Here is a 13,755-nt window from a genome sequence, read left to right as displayed (position 1 = left end):
CAGTTGATTGACTCACAGCTGGTGGGCTGGCAGTTGATTGACTCACAGGTGGTGGGCTGGCAGTTCACTCATGGCTATTCCTTGAAATTCCATTTCAAAGCAGAGTGCAGGCCACCAAATTTAATTTCATAGCATTACAAGCAGAGTGCAGGCCACCAAATTCAATTTCATAGCATTTCAAACAGAGTGCAGGCCATCAAATTCAATGTCATAGCATTCCAAGCAGAGTGCAGGCCACCAAATTCAATTTCATAGCATTTCAAGCAAAGTGCAGGCCACCAAATTCTATTTCACAGCATTTGTAAGCAGAGTACAGGCCACCAAATTCAATTTCATGGCATTTGTAAGCAGAGTGCAGGCCACTAAATTCAATTTCATTGCATTTCAAGCAGAGTGCAGGCCAAACAACTCATTGCAATGTCATTCAATTTCCATTTTGCATTGCAGTTTCAAGCACAGGGCAGGCCAAACAACTCATTGCATTGTCATTAAGGGCTAACAAATCATTTATTGCAAGTACATTGCAGACTCACAGTTCAGTTGATTCACATCTTAGAATGACAGCTGTGGCCTCTACCTCGCGATCTTCCAGAGTGACTAGCTCACGCCCAGACATCCGGGGTTTTATAGCCCTGCCCCCCCCCCCCCCCCGCCTCCTCGGAAGGGACGTTACCTTCATCATGGTGATTGACAGGCGAGAGGACCAATCAGCTGACTCAAGATTTTTTAAACACATAACTTTTTTATTGGTCATCAATCGGAAAAATCCTCGGGGCTGCCTCAGCGTAGGAGGACTGTGAGTAAAATGGCCAAAAATCATAGCGATGTATCGCAGCGTTTTTTCTAAATTCAATATACAGCGCAGACAGGAAGTGGTCAAGATGAGACTTTTAGTTATATAGATTTTCGAAAATAATGTAACATACTCAAAATAAACTAAAAGTGCAGAACAAACCTTGTAATACAACTCTGTTGTATATTATTTATTTTAGTTTAGAGATGCAGTGTGGAAACAGGCCCTTCGGCCCACCGAGTCCGCGCCGACCAGCGATTAACACTACCCTACACACACTAGGGACAAGTTTCTACAAAGCCAATTAACCTATAAACCTGTTTGTCTGTGGAGTGTCGGAGGAAACTGAAGATCCCGGAGAAAACCCATGCGGTCACGGGGATAACGCACAAACTCCAAACAGATAGCACTCGCAGTCAGGATCAAACCTGGGTCTCTGGTGCTGTAAGGCAGCAACTCTAGGACTGTGCCACCATGCTGCCCTCATATTATTAGACCATTATATATAGAGTATAACCTCTATAGGCCTCTATAGCGCAGTGAAAGGTTAAGATTGTTGTCTAAATAATGGATCTTTAATCTTTGAATCAGCAGGCAAGGCCACATAAGAATTCTAATAGGATGTCAGCTGATAGATGTTGGGTAAATCTAGTGGTCTGCACATGCTGGCTTCTTCACTGCCTCAGTAATTCTCCTGAGTGCTATAAATTACACCTTTTGTTTGGGACCACTATTGATTTTATGTCCTAAATGTGCATCATTCTTTATTCAACTTCCTTTCCCAGTTGGTAATCTCTTGGAGATTGCTTTTCTTTCTGCTCATGTTTTCTTCATAGGATATCCCTAGCAGTCAAGAATGGCTTACCTTTCACTCCAGTTATGTTTTTTTTTAAAGATTTCAGTCTAGTCCCGAAGTGGACTCTGCCACCTGATGCTGGACAGGGTAATTAGTTAATTGAAGATAGACACAAAATGCTGGATTGAAGGGGCTGTCCCACTGCGGCGACCTAATCTGCGAGTTTAGAAGAGTTTGTCCTCGACTCAAACTCGCAGCATGGTCGTCATGTGGTCCTAGGAGGTCCTACGAGGTCACTGTAAAGGGGGCTGTCCCACTGCGGCGACCTAATCTGCGAGTTTAGAAGAGTTTGTCCTCGACTCAAACTCGCAGCATGGTCGTCATGTGGTCCTAGGAGGTCCTACGAGGTCACTGGAACAGTCCTTCATGCTCGAGGGAAGTTCCCGCATACTCGCGGCCTCAGCTAGATTACGGAAAAGTTTTCAGCATGTTGAAAAAATTTCCGCGAGTAAAATTTGGTCGGCATGGTTCTTTTGAACTCGTAGTGCAGTGGAGTGGGGTTGCTATGTAGTTACAGGCAGTCGAGGGCAGCCGTAGGCAATCTTCTTCGCTGACCGGCCATTTTAATTGGCTCATTGGAGTTTTCAGGACCAAGGAAAACCAACCAGTAGGTAAAATGCCCGCTAAACTTTATTATACTTCTTAAAGGTTGTCTCCCTCCACTCCTTCTCCCCATAGGCCCCCTCCACCGAGGAAAAAGGCGTCAAAGGGGAAACCCGGAGAGACAACGAGAAAACGGACTAACGAAGAAAATATCTCTCCCCCCGCTCTTCTTTCTTTTCTCCCCTCTCTCCCCTTCTCTCCCCCTCCCCTCTCCCGCCCCTTCTCTCTCTATCCCTCCTTCCCTCTCTCCCTACACTTTCTCTCCCCTTCTCTCCCCCCCCCTCTCTGTGCTCTCTAAAGGACTTACCGTACACTGTGCAGCCGCCTTTTACCTTCCTCTTCAATCAATCAATCAATCAATCAATCAATCAACCTTTATTGTCATCTTGCAAAGCAACAGTTGTAAAGTGCAAAATGAGAAGACGTTTCCCAGGGAATACCGGATCATCGCACATGAAACCTAAAACATTTCACACATAATAACAATAAAAACAATCCAGTCCCTGATGAAACAGTTAAAAGCAGGTAAAACAGCAACATTAAAATACAGTAAAAACAGTCATTAAAATGTCCAGGGCAGCTAATTTGAGTGGCCAGTGCCAGAGTTATTAAAATGTCAGTGCAAAGCCGCAGAATCAGGTGACTGTGAGAACAGAGTGACTGTTTAGCCGCCTCACAGCCTGTGGCAGGAAGCTGTTCAGCTCTTCATTATGGTTCTGAATTTCAGACACTGCTCCCCCGCTTTCCCTGGCCCCCGCCTTTGCGATGTTTTTGTGTTCGTGTATGTGTGTGGTCGGTCGATACAGCTCGCGGTTTCAACGCTGACGGTCGATCCAGCTCGAGGTTTTCCAGGCGAGTGCCCTCGAGCTTGAAGGTCGAAGACACTCTTCTTAACTCGTGGATTAGGTCGCTGCATGCTTTTCAGCATGCTGAAAAAGTTTCCGTGAGTAAAGATTGGTCGGCATGTTTCTTTTGAACTCGTAGTACAGTGGTAGTGGGGTCGCTAGGCTGTCGAGGTAGCTATAGGCAATCTCATTTGCTCACCAGGCATTTAAATTGGCTCATTGGAGTTTTCAGAACCAAGGAAAACCGACCGGTAATGTTAAATGCCCGCTAAATTTTATTAAAAGTTGTCTGGCTTAGAAGTGTCTCCACACCTTCTCCCCTACTTCTCCCCCCTTCTCCCCCCTTCTCCCCCCTTCTCTCCCCCTATCTCCCCGTTTCTCCCGCCCCCCCACCCCTCCGCGCTCTCTAAAGGACTTACCGTACACTGTGCCAGCCGTGTTTTACCTTCCTGTTCATCGCGGGTGTGAATTTCAGAGAGGGCTCCCCGCTTTCCTTGGCCCCCGCCTTTGCGGTGTGTGTGTGTGTGTGTGTGTGTGTGTGTGTGTGTGTGTGTGTGTGTGTGTGTGTGTGTGTGTGTGTGTGTGTGTGTGTGTGTTGACGGTCGATCCAGCTCGCGGTTTCATCGCTGACAGGCGAGTGCCCTCGAGCATGAAGGTCGAAGACAGTCGCTGAAAAGTCGCATTAGTGGGACAGGCCCTTAACTCAGCGGGTCAGGCAGCATCTCTGGAGTGAAGGAATAGATGACATTTCGACTTGAAACCCTTCATCTGTCAGGGAGAGGGAAACTAGAGGTATTACAAGGAACAAAACAAAGCAGAGCCCATAACGATGAGTCTGGAAATAGACACAAAATGCTGGAGTAACTCAGCGGGACAGGCAGCATCTCTGGATAGAAGGAATAGGTGACATTTCAGGTCAAGACCCTTTTATAGACTGGCCAGACATTCAGTCTCACTCTGAAGAAGGATTTCAACCCGAAACACCACCCATTCCATCTATCCAGAGATGTTGCCTGACCTGCTGAGTTACTCCAGTATTTTGAGTCTATCTTAAGTGTAAACCAGCATCTGCAGTTCCTTCCTACACATTTTGATGACAATGGTCCATTGTTGGCTGGGGTCGAGATGATAATGAAGGGTGACAAGTGGTGAAATTAGCAAGAAGACTAGGGTGGGGGATGGACGGAGAGAGGGGATGCAAGTTAGAGAAATCAATATTCATGCCACTGGGTTGTAAGCTGCCCAAGTGAAATATGAGGTGCTGTTCCTCCAATTTGCATGTGGCCTCATTCTGACAGTGGAGGAGGCCCAGGACAGAAAGGTCAATATGGAAATTGGAGGGGGTGTTTAGCAACCGGGAGATTATATATGTTTAGGTGGACTGAGCGGAGGTGTTCAGCAAAATGATCGCTTGTTCTCGCCGATATTTCGGAGTCCCCACCTGAAACAGCGGAGGAATTTGGAGTAGGGGATAGAGTCTTTGCAGGAGGCGGGGTGGGAAGAAGTGTAGTCTAGATAGCTGTGTGAGTCAGTGGGTTTGTAATAGTCTGTCTCCTATGATGGAGACGATGAGATAAAGAAAGGGGGAGGGAGGTGCCGGAGATGGTCCAAGCAAATTTGAGAGCAGGATGGACATTAGTTAATTGGATGGATGGGATATCAGGTGTTCCTTCCTGGTCTCCTTGTGCTCCAGTTCAACAAACCCTGGGTGCTCAATTCCATCCTGAATGATCCTTCTCTATTCAAGTAGTCTACAAGTCAGATATACCCATGAATTAGTGAGCATATGTCCAACTAAATAAGGACAAAACGGAGATAATTGTTTTTGGTGCTAAAAAAGAAAGGCTTAAAGTAACCCAACACCTTCACTCTCTGTCCCTGAAAACTTCAAACAAATCCAGAAATCTTGGGGTTATTATGGATTCAGATTTAAATTTCGACAGTCACATCAAATCAGTAACAAAATCGGCCTACTATCACCTCAAAAACGTAGCAAGATTAAGAGGACTCATGTCAGCTCAAGAAAAACTTGTTCATGCCTTTATTACTAGTAGGCTAGATTATTGTAACGGTCTCCTTGCAGGTCTTCCGAAAAAAACTGTCAGGCAGCTACAGCTTGTTCAGAACGCTGTTGCTAGAGTTCTAACAAAGACCAAAAAATTTGAACACATTACACTAATTCTTAAATCCTTACATTGGCTCCCTGTATGTCAGAGAATTGATTTCAAAATCCTGCTGCTCACCTATAAATCACTACATGGTTTAGGACCAAAGTATATCACTGACATGCTTCCACTATATAAGCCTTCTAGACCGCTAAGATCTTCTGAAACCAATCTGTTAGTGATTCCCAGAGTAAATACAAAACATGGGAAAGCAGGATTTAGTTACTATGCAACAAATAGCTGGAATAAACTTCCTGAAGATTTAAGACTTGCCTCAACTTTGACCACTTTTAAAACAAGACTGAAAACTTTTATGTTTACTTTAGCTTTCAGCTAAATCTTAACTACATTGCACTTTTAACTTTTGCACTTTTTATATTGCATTTTTAATTTTGCTTTTCTTTTCTTTTAGTTCTTCTATTTTATTTCATTTTATTATTTCATTTTATTGTATGACATGTTTTTATGTGAAGCACTTTAAGTCTGCCTCGTGTATGAAATGTGCTATATAAATAAAGTTGCCTTGCCTTGCCTTGCCATATTACTCATCTACAAGGAGACATTGAGAATATGCATGGTATATTTTCTATTCTGGAAATTACCCATGATGGAGCTTAGAGCTGGGTCCATACTTTGAGAGTGTAGTGTCAGGCAAGTAGTCAATGTGGTTCAACTAGCAGAGTGGGTTGAATGTGATGAAATCCTTAATGTCAGGACGCCTGACCTGGGAGAAGATGTTGACACTGATCCACTTATCCTACCATTGGGTTGGGAGGATTTTGTTGAGATATCTTTGGTGATACCTCATCAGTGCGTTGAGGAACCTGGTGTAGATTGTCCATGTCTCTGAAATGTGCAGGAGGGTGGGGACTTTTGACCATGAGCTTGAGGGTGGCATTTCTCAGTGGCCATCTGGGCTTGCTTTATCAAGATGTCATTTAAATTCAGATTCAGATCCAGATTCAACTTTAATTGTCATTGTCAGTGTACAATACAGAGACAACGAAATGCAATTAGCATCTCCCTGGAAGAGCGACATAGAATATGATTTCAATAAATAAAGCTATTTACATGTATTTTACATGGGGGGGGGGGGGGGGGTGATTGGCAGTCACCGAGGTACATTGTTGAGTAGAGCGACAGCCGCAGGGAAGAAGCTGTTCCTGGACCTGCTGGTCCGGCAACGGAGAGACCTGTAGCGCCTCCCGGATGGTAGGAGGGTAAACAGTCCATGGTTGGGGTGAGAGCAGTCCTTGGCGATGCTGAGCACCCTCCGCAGACAACGCTTGCTTTGGACAGACTCAATGGAGGGGAGCGAGGAACCGGTGATGCGTTGGGCAATTTTCACCACCCTCTGCAGTGCTTTCTGGTCGGAGACAGAGCAGTTGCCATACCATACTGTGATACAGTTGGTAAGGATGCTCTCGATGGTGCAGCGGTAGAAGTTCACCAGGATCTAAGGAGACAGATGGACCTTCTTCAGTCTCCTCAGGAAGAAGAGACGCTGGTGAGCCTTCTTGACCAGAGTTGAGGTATTGTGGGTCCAAGAGAGGTCATCGGAGGTGTTGACCCCCAGGACCCTGAAGCTGGAAACACGTTCCACCTCCGTCCCGTTGATGTGGATGGGGGTGTGAGTGCCGCCCCTAGACTTCCTGAAGTCTACAATGAGCTCCTTGGTTTTCTTGGAGTTAAGGGCCAGGTTGTTGTCAGCGCACCATGCTGCTAGGAGCTGGACCTCCTCTCTATAGGCCGACTCATCGTTGTTGCTAATGAGGCCAATCACCGTTGTATCATCTGCATACTTGATGATGGTGTTAGTACCATGTACAGGTGTGCAGTCGTAGGTGAAGAGGGAGTAGAGGAGCGGTCTCAGCACACAGCCCTGTGGAACGCCGGTGTTCAGGGTGAGGGTTGAAGAGGTGTGCTTGTCTAACCTAACAGACTGGGGTCTGTTGGTTAGAAAGTCCAGTATCCAGTTGCAGGGAGGGGTCGATGCCCAGGTTACCGAGTTTGGTGATCAGTTTAAAGGGTATAATGATGTTGAATGCTGAGCTGTAATCGATGAACAGCATTCTTACGTAAGTGTCTCTGTTGTCGAGGTGGGAGAGGGCGGAGTGAAGTGCCGTTGAGATGGCATCCTCCGTACTCCTATTCTTGCGGTAGGCAAACTGATAGGGATCCAATGTGGGGGGGTAGGCAGCCTTTGAGGTGTGCCAGGACCAGCCTCTCGAAGCACTTGGTGAGGATGGGGGTAAGTGCAACTGGGCGGAAGTCATTGAGGCTTGCCGCAGTGGAGTGTTTTGGCACCGGCACGATGGAGGTGGTTTTAAGGCACGTGGGGACAACTGCTTGGGCAAGTGACAGGTTGAAGGTGTCAGTCCAGACGTCTGTCAACTGCGCAGCACAGGCCCTGAGCACGTGCCCGGGGATGCCGTCAGGGCCTGCAGCCTTACGTGCATTAGTCCTACTCAGTACCACGTACACGTCGTAGGGGGTGAGTGTGAGGGGTTGGTGATTGGCAGGGAGCACAGCCTTGATGGCTGTCTCTAGATTGTCCCTGTCGAAGCGGCCATAGAAGTGGTTAATCTCCTCAAGGAAGGAGGCGTCGCTGGATGTGGGGGTGGTGTTGGAGGGTCTGTAGTCCATGATGGCCTGGATGCCTTGCCACATGCGTCGGGGGTCGGAGTTGTTGTTGAAGTGCTCCTCAATCCTGAGCTTATGGCAGTGCTTGGCCTTCTTGATGCCCCTCTTCAGGTTAGCCCTGGATGAACTGTAGGCTCGAGCATCGCCTGACCTGAAAGCGGTGTCCCGTGCTTTCAGCAGTAGCCTGACCTCGCTGTTCATCCATGGCTTCTGATTCGGGAATATGGTCACCCGTTTGAGGGAGGTGACACTATTGATGGTGGAGTTTATAAAGTCCAGAACAGAGGATGTGTGTAGGAATCAATGTCCGTGTGGGAGCCAAGGGTGGCCTGGGCTGCAAACGCCTTCCAGTCAGTGTTTCCAAAACACTGCTGAAGTGTGGAGTCCGCTTCCTCTGACCAGACTTTAACTGTCCTCACAGTGGGTTTAACCCGTCTGATGAGTGGGGAGTACTTAAGGAGCAGGAACAATGAGAGGTGATCAGACTGACCAAGGTGGGGGAGGGGGACGGCTTTGTAAGCTTCAGCCACGTTAGTGTAGACTTTGTCCAGTGTCTTGTCTACTCTAGTGGCGAAGGAGACATGTTGGTGGAATTTGGGGAGTACAGTCTTCAGGTTGGAGTGATTGAAGTCACCCGCAACAATGAAGGCTGCCTCGGGGTTGTGAGTGTTGTTTGCTAATGGCAGTATGCAGCTCTTTCATTGCAAGCTTGGCATTAGCATCAGGAGGGATATAGGCTGCAGTCACAACAGTGGAGGTGAACTCTCTGGGCAGATAGAACGGTCTGCATCTAACCAAGAGGAACTCAAGTTTAGCTGAGCAGTGACCCTCTATGATGGTGGAGTCCGTGCACCATGCTTTATTTACATAAATGCACAGACCCCCACCTCTGGTTCACAATTCACAAACAGAACTAAGAAACTTGGGAATATACATACTGTAGCTGGCTGATCAAATTAATAAAGAGGGAGCATGCTAGTGTGTGTCTCTGTCAGACTATTGACTAAAGTGTGCGATCTGATTAATCGATGGAATTTCAGGCATAGTTTTCCCCTAACACAGACGTTGAACAACTTAAACTTAGTTGCTTTGCGGAGTTTGAAATTGTCTCTCCTTATCTAGGCCTTTGCATTACTATTCCAGTTACGAAACCACAATGTTACTGCTATGGGCCTGTCCCACTTAGGCGATATCTTTGGGGAAAAAACGGCCAGTTGACGTATGTTGACGTATGAAGTTGCCAATGGAATTCACCAAAGTCAGCACCTAGCGACAACTTACGTCATCCAGATGACAACTCAGGTCATCCTGGCAACAACCTACGTTGTCCTGGAGACAACCTACAACAAGCCGACTGCCGCCGAAAAGTTTTGAACATTTCAAAATCCAGCGGCGACCAGAAAAACGCTACGACTGAGGAGACTACTCACGACCATACGGGCGACACTCCAGCGACCATGTGGCGACAGCCTAGACGTCTGTAGTCGCCTAAACAATTGCCTAAGTGGGACAGGGGCATAAGTCTTCTAAGGGACATCGGGCCTCCGTAGAGGCAATTGCGGTGGCCTCAATAGGCCTGACTTTGGGGTGAACATGTGGTGGGGGACTGGACATTGTGCCTTCCTCCACAGTGCTATCCACTGTGGGGGGATGATTTTTTTGTCTAATTGTAGTCCTGTAGGTCTGTGTCCAAGATGGCTGCCGTGAAGAGAGAGTGGACGCTGGCGCGCTTTGGCTGCCGCTGCTCTCTCTTCACACTGTGTTTTTGATTTTCTGTTTTTGGATTGAATTCTGTTTTTAATTTGTGTCTCTGTGATGTTTTTATTACTTGTTATATTCCGATTATATGTTATTCCGATTACTATGTAAGGTGTCCTTGAGATGTCTGAAAGGCGCCCATTAAATAAAATTTATTATTATTATTATTAAGTTGAGCAACAGTGAACAGATAGATGATGCAATGTGTAGGAAGGAACTGCTGATGCTGGTTTACACCGGAGATGGACACAAAATAACTCAGCATAACAGGCAGCATCCCTGGATAAAAGGAATAGGTGACGCTTCGGGTCCAGACCCTTCTTCAGACTGAGAGAACTCATTGAAGCTGGTCTGAACATCTTAGCAGTATAATTTATAATTTTTAATCTAAAACTCTGGTGATTGAGGACAAACTTAGAAGAAAACTGTTTTGCATCATCTATATAAGATGGACACAAAATGCTAGAGTAACTCAGGTGAGAGACATCCCAAATGTTAGTGAAATCCATCCCCACGGAAGGTCGAGGTGAGTCAGTCCAATTTGAAAATATCAACATCATCTCTAAATTTATTTAAGGTGGTTTAACCTGTCCTGTGAGATTGTGGAGCCCCCCCCCCCCCCTCCCCAATGTTTACGGCAGGGGCTCCTGAGAACTGTTCGTAACCTGAACAGTTTATATAGGTTAAAATATCATTGGGATTAGTACATGTAATTTAAAATTGCTTGCCTTTTGTTGCATATGTATTATTAATGCAACACTCATTTAGTATGCTTCATCTAAGACCTCTCCTCAGATGGAGAGAAATATTAAATAATTAAGGACCATACAAACTGCAGTGTTATGGTGTTATATTTAATCTGTTAATATTTCACGCTCCTGCAATTTCTTTTTAATGTGCTGTGTACTGCTGACACTGAAGCCCATTTTCTTCTTAAAAGGTCTTTAGCAGTATTGATGGTTTGCCTGTCGTTGAACAGTTAAGGCAAATCTGGGTCTCTACTCGCTGGAGTTTAGAAGGTTGAGGGGGGACCTCATTGAAACTTACAGAATAATGTCTGGATAAGGCATGGATAGAGTGGATCTGAAAAGATGTTTCCACTGGTGGGAGGATCTAGGACCAGAAGTCATAGCTTCAGAATTAAAGGGCTCTCTTTGAGAAAGGAGGTGAGGAGGAACTTCTTTAATCAGAGGGTAGTTAATCTGTGGAACTCATTGCCACTGGGGGCTGTGGAAGCAAAGTCAATGGATATTTTTAAGGCAGAGATAGACAAATTCTTGATTTGAACGGGTGTCAAGGGTTATGGGACGAAGGCAGGAAAATGGGATTAGGAAACAGAGATCAGCCATGATTAAATGGCGGAGTAGACTCGATGGGCTGAATGGCTTAATTCTACTATAACTTGTGAAATGTCTGGTGGTTTGAAAATGCAGCTTAAATATTTTCCATGCAGTTTAGTATGAAGTCATGAGATGACACAGCAAAGAGGGGAGTCATAGATAGAGCAGCCTGACCGCATGAAGGAGTCTCGTGAAAAATGATTAACATTGAAGGACAAAAATTGCATGGATAATTAAACGCGCTAAAAGAAGGAATCAGTTTGAGATGGAAACACGTTGAGATGGAAAATACACGGGCAATGTTATACACGGAGATGGAAGGGACATTGAATGCAAAATTCCACAAGCAGATATAATACTACAAGCAGGCCACACACTCATCTCACCACTGCCACCGGGAAGGTACCCGAAAACTGTGATGTCCAGGTTCAGGAACAACTTCGTCCCTACAGCCATCAGGCTATTAAACACTCCAACCTCATAAGATCTGAACTACAATCTATCGTCTATCTATATAACTAAAAGTCTTTTCTTGACCACTTCCTGTCTGTGCTGTATATTGATTTTAGAAAAAACGCTACCATATATTGCTATGATTTTTGGCCATCTTGCTCACAGTCCTCCTCCGCTGAGGCAGCCCTGAGGATTTTCAGATCGATGAAACATAAAAAAGTTATGAATGTTTAAAACATCTTGAGATCAGCTGATTGGTCCATGATGAAGGTAACCCTGAAGGGGGGGGGAGTACTATAAAACCCCGGATGCCTGGACATGAGCCAGTCACTCTGGAAGATCGCGAGGGGGAGGCCACAACTCTGATTCTGCTGTGAGTCTATTGAACTGTGAGATTACTGAACTGTAAGTCTACCATTATGTGCCTTATGTGGTTAATGAGGTTATGTGCCTTCTGTGGTTATGTTGCAATTAATGATTTGTTAGGCAGTAATATGCTTGCAATGAATGATCATTTGTTAACCCTCAATGTGCTTGACCTCACCTGAAATAAAATGAAATGGATTGTATTGTTGGCTGCCCCCTCCTGCCCTGTGCTTTTGCTTTTGCTTTGCCTTTGCTTTGCTTGAGGTCACCTGAAATGAAAGCAAATGGATTGTATTGTTGGCTGGCCCCGCCTGCCCTGTGCTTGACTTGACTTGACATGAAATGGATTGACTTCACATGAAATGGATTGTTGGTCCTGCACTCACTATGCTTGACTTGACTAACCCACAACACCCATGCTAGAGCTCCAGATCCCCCCCACTGGCCACCAATATTGGAATTGGTGGAGGTGGAATATAGCATTTGGGGACCAGTCCTTCCGTGTGAACCTGGGACCCAAAGGATCCCACTTAGTCTAGTAGACTATTATTATTATTATTATTGCACTGGTTTTATTTGTTTTGTGTGTGTGTGTGTGTGCGTGTGTGCGCGCGTGTGTGCGCGCGTGTGCGTGTGTGTGCGTGTGTGTGTGCGTGTGTGTGTGTGTGTGTGCGTGTGTGCGTGTGTGCGTGCGTGCGTGTGTGTGTGTGTGTGTGTGTGTGTACACACACACACACACACTGGACTTTTTTTAATCTTTCTCGTTTATCATATTGTTTACAGTGTACTATGTTTACATATTCTGTTGTGCTGCAGCAAGCAAGAATTTCGTTGTTCTATCTGGGACATATGACAATAAAACACTTTTTTGAAACTAATTTCCACTGAGGGATGGGGGGGGTCACAAAAGCAATAATATATACTGCAAAAAAAAATGCATTGAAATCATAAATTAATATAATAGATATAAACTGTGAATAATAAGATGCCCAGAAGTTTATTTCCTGATGTTTGCACAGACTTGTCACAAAATACAAAGCCAGAATATTGCAGGTGAACTAAATCCAAATGTCAGCAGTGATGCGAGGGATATGTGGTTATGAATTAGGGAGGATAATAAGATCAACATTACATGGGGAAAAAATCAGGACGTCCCAAATATTTGTGAAATCCATCCCCACAGAAGCTGTGAGTCGGTGCAATTTGAAAATATCAACCTCATCTCAGAATTTATTTAAGATGATTTATTTAACTTGTATTGTTGTATTGTAGACCTACTTGGCTTATGGCAGGGTTCCGTTCCTGAGATAGACACAAAAAGCTGGAGTAACTCAGCGGGACAAGCAGCATCTCTGGAGATAAGGAATGGGTGACGTTTCGGGTCGTGACCCTTCTTCAGACTGGTTAGGGATAAGGGAAACAAGAGATATAGACGGTGATGTGGAGAGATATAAAACAATGAATGAAAGATATGCAAAAAAACTAAGGATGATAAAGGAAACAGGCCATTTAGCTGTTTGTAGGGTGAAAATGAGAAGCTAGTGCGACTTGGGTGGGGGATGGATAGAGAGAGAGGGAATGCCGGGGCTAACTGAAGTGAGAGAAATCAATATTCATACCACTGGGCTGTAAGCTGCCCAAGCGAAATATGAGATGCTGTTCATCTAATTTGTGTTTAGCCTCACTCTGACAATGGAGACCGAGGATAGAAAGGTCTGTGTAGGAATGGGAAGGAGAATTAAAGTGTCCAGCAACCGGGAGATCAGGTTGGTTCACGCGGGCTGAGCGAAGGTGTTTCGCAAAACGATCGCCCAGTCTGTGTTTGGTCTCGCCGATGTATAAGAGTCCACATCTTGAACAACGGATACAGTAGATGAGGTTGGAGGAGGTGCAAGTGAACCTCTACCTAACCTGAAAGGACTGTCGGGGTCCC

The sequence above is a fragment of the Amblyraja radiata genome, chromosome 8, assembly GCF_010909765.2.
Source record: "Amblyraja radiata isolate CabotCenter1 chromosome 8, sAmbRad1.1.pri, whole genome shotgun sequence".
NCBI classification, from domain to species: Eukaryota; Metazoa; Chordata; class Chondrichthyes; order Rajiformes; family Rajidae; genus Amblyraja; species Amblyraja radiata.
The sequence above is the reverse complement of the archived record's forward strand: the minus strand, read 5'-3'. Positions refer to the sequence as shown.